This window comes from Furipterus horrens, unplaced genomic scaffold, assembly GCF_987537825.1.
Source record: "Furipterus horrens unplaced genomic scaffold, mFurHor1.1.pri manual_scaffold_6, whole genome shotgun sequence".
Taxonomy (NCBI): Eukaryota; Metazoa; Chordata; class Mammalia; order Chiroptera; family Furipteridae; genus Furipterus; species Furipterus horrens.
In genome coordinates, this window is record NW_028327176.1 from 49,136,080 (window position 1) to 49,145,046 (window position 8,967).

Genomic DNA, 8,967 nt, shown 5'->3' on the forward strand with positions numbered 1-8,967 from the left:
CCGAGTCGGAGAGGTGTGGCTCCGCGCCGTGACGGGAGGGTGGTAGAGTCCTGGTGCGGAGGAGGGAGGGACGCTGACGCTGCGTCCGGCGCCGACAACTGCTGTTCTCGAGCGGAGGGAGCCCTTACTTCCTAACTGCGAGGGAGAAACCAACATCCCTTTCCTTCCAAGAGAAAAAGTGGATGGGGAAAGTGACCCTCCTCCTGTGCAGTCACACCTGGGAGGTGGAAGTGTGTACGTGTGTGTGGAGGGGGGAACGACCCATTTTCCTGCTCTTAGATCACACTCCTTGCCAGTCCCAAATGTGCTAGCAGTCAAGGTCCTTCTGACCTGGCATGTGTTCATATTTATTTTTATTTTCTGATTCCAAAAGTAATATATACACGTTGCATAAAAATAAAACAATACTGAAATTACTATTAAGAAAATGAATTTCTCTCCACAATCCCCTTTCTGTGGACATATATTTCTATTCCATATATACACTAACATGTATTATGACTTCGGCAAAAAAAAATCAATGAATCAAACTATAAAACTTGTTTAACTTGCTTTATTTCCCCCTTAATACATACTGCACACTTCACCAAGTCAGTATGTAAAGCTCCAGCTCATTTTGAATAAACGGTTGTACAGCATGCAATGGTTGAGTCAGTCCATTACTGATGGGCCTTAAGATGTTTTTCCCTTTCCATCCATGGCAAGCATCCTTAAGGGTGCTGTGTTCCATGCAAGTATTCTTAGGAGAGATTCTTAAATGTGCAGTTCCTGCGAAGGCAGAGAGAGGCTCATTTGAAATATACGTTTATGTTGCTGTATTGCGCCTCACTAAAGTTGCCTGGACAGTATGCCCAGCCACCGTAAGGGGAAGATCCTCGGGTTGGGGTGAGGAGGATTAGCTACAAGCTCTCTCAAGGTGAGAGCTGAACTCCATCAACTCTTGGAACTGGTAGTTGCCTGACCTGGTCACTCTGGAGGTCCCAACAGCTCACTAAGGAACTTAGGGGAAGGAAAAGAGGAAGGGAGGGAGCTTGCTGGTTCAGTTCAGAAGTGTCAGCAGCAAGATAAAGGACTTCATAACTGCTCTCAGAAGAGGGGAAATTACAAAGTGCCCTTATCTCCCAAAGGACGGTGGTGGGGTGAGAATGGGGGCAGGCGCAGGAGCAGTACATAATGAAGCACCGGTGGGGTGTCCCTGAGAGGGAAACTATGCCACTCCTGAGGGAGAGGGGCGCCTTTGGGCACAGGTGCCCCAGGGACCAGTGCACTGTCCTTTTAAGCGCCAGCAACTGTCTGGAGGTGGTGGAAAATCCACCCCTGGCCAAACCTCCCAGCTGCAACAGAACATACAGCCTGACTTTGGAGGAGAAGAGAGAAGGCTAAGCACTCCCTCCCCCCAGGACTCCTGAGATGGAATCAGATGCTAAATTGGTTCAAAGAACCTCTGAGCTGGAGAAGCCCTGGAGGTCTTCCTGGTGGGAGAGGTTAGAAGCCACCTGTGTCTTGGTAGGTGGGCAGGATTTGGACCCTCTAAGAAGCCTGAGCAAAGGCGTATTTGGAGAAATACCAGTCTGCTCAGGAACAGGAAGGAGAACCACTGGGGGTTAGTTGGGGGATGGGGAGGACGCAGGGCAGGAAGGGCTCTAGCTGGGGAATGTGGCAGAGGGCCGAGTGTGGGTGTCCTACAGCACCAAGGAGAGGAGTTTGTTCTGGAGTCCTAGACTGCCCTTCCGACCTCTGGACCTCTGGGGCTCTGGAAGATCTGGACTTCCAGACCGGGAACACGTTCCCTGGGGCTGCTGCACTGTCAGAGGCACGCTTCCCAGAGCAGCGGAGAACTCAGACCCAGCGAAGCGTTCAGCGCCGAACAGCGAGGTCCATGGACACCAGGGGGCGCCGTCTCCCCGGCGATGGTCCAGGGCTCTGGAACCACTGGCACTGTGGCAAGGCTGCCAGTCCCGAATGCGCACCAGGGGGAAGGGCTGGCACTCCGGCCTTCACATCTACACCGTTGGCTCTTTTGTTTTCCCCACCCCCAACCAGGAGCTCTTTACCCTCGCCCCGCTAGGCCAACGGAGGACTAGAGTCTCAGGGAGAGGGGAGGGTTAGTACCAGGCTGGGGGTGGGGGGAGGGGCGAATTCAGGAGAGCGGACTAGAGACTGCCTGAGTTAGCTCCACTCCTCCTCCCTCTTCCCCTTCCTCCGCCCTTCCCTTGTCCTACCAGACCCACTGGTCCTGCCCTCTCTCCCGTGCCCCTCTTCTCTCCCTCACTTTACAGGCATCGGTGGTCCTCTACATGTCTGCTCATTAAGGAAAAGGTGCAAATTCCTAACATTGGAAGCAAGAAAAAAAATAATCCTGTTCTCCTTTGCTCCCCCGCCCTATGCCTGACTCCTCCTAGTCGCCCCCCTAGGAGCCCAGCACCCCCGTTTGCTTGCGGGCTCAGGCGGCCGAGTTTCCCCCAGGGCGTGCTCCGAGGGCGCCCCTGGCGGGGCAGGAGCTGGGGCTCCCCCTGCCACTCACACTCGGCTCTGACCGCCGCCGCCGCTGCTGCCGTTCCCACCGCCACAACTCCGACGGCTGCTCCGACCGCCACCTCTGCGACCGAGGCTTCTGCCTTCACCTCTCCCACCGCCGCTCAGCGGCGGAGGTGCGATCGGTGGTAGCGGCCGAAGTGGCGGTGGGAGAGGTGCCGGCAGCGGCGGCGGAGGTGTGATGGGTGGGTGGTAGCGGCCGGAGCAGCGGTGGGAGAGGCGCGGCAGTGGGGCGGGCAGAGTGGCGGTTTGGCAGTTTTCGTGTGCACCTGCCCGTGCCCCAGCTGGAGATGAAGCACCTAAGCGTCCTCGAGAGGCGTCTGGGCGCGCCCTTCCCACAGAATCTGGGCGAGATCTCCTGCTCGAGGGCGCACCTTCCTCATGCCCGCCTTCCTCTTGCCCATCCTCCCCCCGCCCCCCAAACTGGGAGTCCCAAGTGTATCCGGGCAACAGTCCCAACGGATACTTCTTGGCGTGCTCTCGCTGGCTGCTGAGGAAGGTTTTTGTGCTCCGGGACAGAGCTCCCAGACGCGCCCAATGGGCAACTGCCTGGGTGCACTCTGCCGCCACCCCCCGCCCTGGGGACCAGGGGGCCAGCTCAGAGCTCCCCCAGGTGGCCAGTTTCCCTTGGTCCGCCAGCGGCAGCCAGTTGTCTGTGCTCCTCCACCTCCTGCAGGGCCAGCCCGCCAGCACCTGCTCACATGCGGTGTTGCAGCCTTCGTGAGTGTCTGTGTGAGGATCCCCCAGAGCCTGTGGCGTTTGCTCGGGATCCTGAGGTCCCTTTACCAGTGGGCCTGTGGGGGGCACGGGGAGGAGGTAGGTGAGGAGGGGGGGGGAGCCCACTGTGCCAGAGAGTGAGGCTGAGGGCTGTGAGGGAGCCCCGCCTACCTGCAGACTCCCGGGGGCCCAGGGAGGCCTCCGTGCCTCGGTGCTCAGGCCTGGGCCTCTGCAGGGCACCCTCCAGGTGCAGGGCCTGGAAGCCGGAAGGCAGGGTAAGTCCCAGGCCTCCGTGAGGGGCTCCTCCTGCCTTTGCAGGAAGAGGAACCCCATAAGCAGCTCGTACAGCTCCACCCGAGGCTGCCCTCCGATAGAGAGGAGGAGGCGTGCTGCCCCTTGCCACGCCGGGCTGCCCCAGAGGGCCGGGAAGACGCTGAGGCAGCAGCGCCCTGGGGCTCCCTCCTCAGCTACCGCCCTGCCGCGGAGGCTGAGCCAGCCTGAGCAGGGCCGGGGTGCCACCAGAGGGGACACACCACCCTCAAGGCCCCGCAAACGGAAGGTCTGCCTGCTCTCGCGCAGGCGAGGACCCCTTCTAAGGCTGCCACCAGGTCCCGACCCTGGGTACAGGGTGACCCCAGAAGACTTGGACAGAGACCGAGAAGCACGGTGGCGGAGCATCCTCAGCGCTCTGCGTGGTGAGGTGGGGGCCCTCTCGGGCTGCGGGGCTCCAGAGCCTTTGCCTTCCTGCCTGCAGCCTGTGCCTGCTCCTGACAGTGGGTTGGCCCCCATGGACACCAGCTCCCCCCCTACATATGCACTTCCCTTGGGGGCTCCACCCGGCTCTCGAGGCAGAAAACGGGCAGCCTCAGGCCCAGCCCAGGCCCCAAACTCCACTGTAGGCCAGCCAGCCTTGGGCAGCATCGCCCAGACCCCCCCGGGAACGCACGCCAGCTCCAGGCCTGCCTTGGCGGTCTCGTCTTCGGCTCCAGGCCCGTCTGGCACCGCCACTCAGTGCCCTGAGGGAAGCTTGGGCCAGAACACCCGGAAGCGCACTCGCCCGGGCACCCTAGTCATGACCACAGGTGCCAGGGCTCAAAACAACCCTACGCTTGGAGGCACTACTGCGCCCGCCCTCATTCCCACCCGCGGACCTGCACCCAAGCAGAGCTCCCATGCTTCCAACCAAGGGCTGGGCACCGCCACCAGCACCGTGGCCTCTACTGTGGTGTCCCTCTCAGTCTCCACCCCCAGGGACCCTGCCTCTGCTGGGGACACAGCAAGAACTAAAAGGACCACCAGCCTACCGATCCCTGGGGCAGTCAGTGCGGGCCCATCACCGAGCACATCCGCAGGCTTGGCTGCCAGGCCAGCCTCTGACAGCGGGGTGATCCCCATGGACACCACCCCACCTCCCTAGCTCTCCTCTCTGGGACCCCTCTCTGGCTCTAGTGGGAAAAGCCTTGCTATCAGGACCCCACCATTGCTTTGCCAGAAAACCATGGGGCCATCAACCCAGTTTTTACTGGAGAACTAAGAACTTTGAGCTCCAATGCAGGCTCTTTTGTCTTCGAGCTGTCGAAACAAAGACAATCAGGAAACCCAAGACAGCGTCACAGCACAGGCTTTGTTCAGTGGCCAGAGGATGGAGGAGAGGGAGCTGAAATTCTCAAATCTACCCCTCGTTTCGCTAGGGTCAGAGAGGCTGCATATAGAACAGGAGGTTGGAAATGAAGGCGCGGTGCAGGCTATTAAGAAGGAGGAATCCTTATGGGCTTTCTGGGAGAGGAGGAAGCTGGCAACTGGAGAAACAAAGGAAGAGAAGCACAAATGGTAAGTATCTGGGTCCCTGTGATGGCCTGCTTTCTCCTTTTACATTATGTTATGTTGTATGACTTGAAGGGACAAAAAAGTATAGCACAGTCTCCCAGGTGCTGATGCCAAAGGTGCCATTTGTGTTTGGTGGCTGGGCCAGGACTCCTGCTCCCTGGAGTTGCCTTCAGCCTGACAGCCTCCTCCCCTCTTTAGCACTGCAATTACTTACTTCTGGTCAGAGGCGGATTAAGGTCGGTTGAGGCCCCGGACTGGGAAGTAAATATTGGTTGGGCCCCTTAAAAACAAGGAGAGAGACAGGGAAAATAAAAACCTATGTTAATCATATTTTATGCAGCGTAGTAATGAAACCAAACTTGGTGTCATTAGAAGAAAGTGTCAAGTTGGGGTTTTGCGGGGCCCTTCAGAAGTCAGGGCTCCGGGCGCGTGCCCGCTGCGCCCACCCTTCAATCCGCCTCTGCTTCTGGTAGGGCTGCAGGGCCCCAATTACTTGTTTAGAATTGATATTTTAGAAGAACTCGGAATGATTCATTTAAGATTCATTCCTGTTTAAATCAGTGGTGTGTTACTTTTTCTTGTTGCTCAGTATTTTGTCGCATGGCTGTACCACAGTTTGTTTATTCATGTGCCAGGGAAGGTCTGACAAGTGTCAAAGTTGTTTTTTATGCCAACTCTTCTAATAGGTAACCACTGGTATCTCATTGGGGTATGGATTTGTAGTTTCCTAATGATGAATGAGGATTTTCTTTTCCTATGCTTATTAGCATGCACAGGTTTTCTTTGGGGCAGAATCTTCAGACGTCTTTCTCACTTAAATCGGCAGTTTTTGTTTTGTTGTTGTTGTTGTTCTAATTGAAAGGTTTTTCACATATTCTGGGCACATATTTATCAAAAGTGGGAGCCCTTTAATTTTGTTGTTTTTCGACTTTGCTTTGGCTATTTTGGGCTCCTTGCAATTCCATGTGAATTGGATGACCAGCTTTTCTATTTATGTAAAAAGGGTGATGACATTGTGATTGAAATCGCATTGAATCTGTACTCATTTAGATAGTATTGCTATCTTGATAATTTGTCTTCTGACCCATGAACACGGAATACCGTTCTATTTATTTGGACATTTTAAATTTATTTCATGTGTTCTTTATAGTTTTCAATGTACAAGACTTTCATCTCCTTGGTTAAGCTTATTTCCAGTATTTAGTTCTTTGAGATGCTATTGAAATGGAATTGCTCTTTAATTTTCTTCATGGATTGTCACTGCTGGTGTATAGAAACACACAGATTTTTGAATGTTGATCTTATGACCTGCTAATTTGCTCATTTCATTTGTTGTTGCCACGGGTAGATCTGTGGTAGAGTCTTTGAAAGATTTTTATATATATGGAATCATACCATCAGTGATATAATTTTACTTCTTCCTTTCCGATTTGGATGCCTTTTGTTTCTCTTGTACACTTGCTCTGGCTAGAAGTGTAGTGTAATATTGAATAGCAGTGGTGAAAATAGGAACCCTTGTTTTGTTCCTGATCCTGGTGGGAAAGCTTTCAGTCCTTCAATATTGATTTTGTTGTTTTCTGTGGGGTTTTCATGGGTTACCTTTATTATGTTGAGGAAGTTCCTGTCTGTTCATGGTTTTCTCAGTTTTTTTTGTTTTGTTTTTGTTTTTTAATCTACTTATGGTTTTCTCACTATTTTTTCTTGCAGTCATGAAAGAGCATTAGATTTTGTTAAATGCCTTTTCTGTGTCTATTGAGGTGGTCAGTAATTAATTTCATTTCATTAGTGTCTATTGTATGGATTGGTATTCTTATATTGACCTTCTTGCATTCCTAGGATAAATCCTACTTGCTCACGGAATATAAAACTTTGTACATGCTTCAGATTCAGTTTGTTAGTATCTTGTTGAGAAGTTTTTCATCTATGCTCATTAAAATGTATCCTGGCCATTATAATTTGGGGGGGCGTGTCTTTATCTGGCCTTGGTATAAAAAAGAACTGGTGATCTCATCGAATGAGTTAGGAAGGGTTCCCTCCTATTCTGTTTTGGAAGAATTTGAGAGATGTCAAGGTTACTCCTTCTTCAGTGTTTAATAGTGTTCTTCAAGTCTTTTGTTCTTTCTTTTTTTTCTATACTCTCTTGATGATTGTTTTTATTGCTTTTTAGAGAAAGACAGGAAGGGAGAGAGAGGGAGATGCATCCATTGGTTGACATTTTGTACGTGCATTGACCAAGAAATGGACCCACAACCTAGGTGTGTGCCTTGACCAAGAATCAAACTCATGACCTTTCAGTTATGGGATGATGCTCCAGCCCACTGAGCCACCCCATCCAGAGTTCAAGTTTTTTTTTTTTTTTTTTTAGTGTAGGTGTTTACTGGCGCACATTATTTCTCACAAGTGCTTTTTCTTCATCCCATTAGTTTAGGTATGCTCTGTATTCATTTTTTGTGGTCTCTAAGCTCTTCCAGTGTATTTCAAACAGTTGTTTGAAGTCTTTGACTAGTCTGTTTTCTGAACTTTCTCAGGAATTGTTTCAGTCAGTATATTTATTCCTGAATGGGCCATACTTTTTAAATTTGCTAATGCCTTGTGATTTTTCTTCTTGAAAATGGTGTGTCTTACTCTTAGGGTGTAACTTTGGAAATCAGATCTTCCCCTTGTCCAGGGTTTGACTTATTTCTTTGTGATGGTCGAAGGTTATGGTAGTCCGTTTTTCAGGGGTTTACTGAACTATTTTTACAGAGGATGTATTTGTTGCTATGCGTGGTCACTGAAGACTGCTCCTCAGCGTATGTTCAGGTAGTGTTTGGACAGAGATCTCCTTGAATACCAGGAGCCAGAAAACGAGAGAGTAAGCCTTTTTTCAGTCTTTGAAGATTGGCTGTTAGGGCTGTCCCTCAGCACTCAGCCGGGTTTGCACTGAGCCCAGGGACCAGCCCAAAGTGAAAGCTTATTTTTTCAAAGGTAATTTTTGAGCAAGCATCTTACCCGAAGCATGCATGTGGCTTTCTGAATTCCGCAAATATATGGGTGATTTTGAGTGCTCTAATTTCCCAATAAAAACTCTCTCCCCAATTTCCGCCCATAGGCATTTTGCCATCTGTTGTATGCCTCAACCAGAATCTTTTGGTCCAGGCAGCTATGGGTTGTTGGCCAGCTTAATGGCTTCAAGCAATGCCAGTAGCTTTTCCAGCCTTCAGGGAGCTCTCAGACAGCTTTAGAACAGACCTATACGATAATTAGCAAATAGGTCTTGCTCTGCTTTCTCCAGACCTAAGGACCAGGATCCCACCCTGGGAACTGGGGAATGCAGTTCTCATGCCTACAGCCAAGCTGGGGAAGGAGTGGCACAAGGGCAAGGAAAACTGCCACAAAGCCTTCCTACCGTTTTCCAGTAGCCTTTTTAAAAATTGATTGTTTGCTTGATTGCTGTGAACCTTCGACCATTTATAAAGTTCTAACAAAATACAGTTGTTTAAAAACAATTACTGTTTAGTAGAAATAATTTCCATTTTTTACTCTTCTTGGAGATTGTTCCCGACAAGCTGCAGAACTGCTGCATTCTTTATTAAAAGTTTTTAAAGTTCATTTTTTAATTACACTTTACATATAATATCATATTAGTTTGACATAGTACAATATAGTGATTGACTATATTCCCAATGCCATACCTCACATCCTCGTGTCTATTTTTATAACTGGAAATCTGTACTTTCTAATCCCTTTCACCTTTTTCGCCCATTCTTTTGTTCCCACTTCCATCCAGCGACCATCAGTTTGTTCTCTATGGGTTTGTTTCTGTGGGTGAGATTATAAATTGGCACAGCTACTATGGAAAACAGTATGGAGCTTTCTTAAAAAATTCAAACCAGAGCTACCATATGA

General features: G+C 50.7%; 1 long non-coding RNA gene across 1 annotated transcript; it reads right to left on the bottom strand.

Moving 5' to 3' along the window:
- Positions 1 to 539: 539 nt before the first annotated feature.
- On the bottom strand, positions 540 to 3,722 carry LOC150006124 (uncharacterized). Its single transcript, XR_016511726.1, has 2 exons — positions 3,229 to 3,722; positions 540 to 768 (listed from the first exon to the last, which is right to left on the bottom strand). It is a non-coding gene; the product is annotated as an uncharacterized LOC150006124 (long non-coding RNA).
- Positions 3,723 to 8,967: the final 5,245 nt, after the last annotated feature.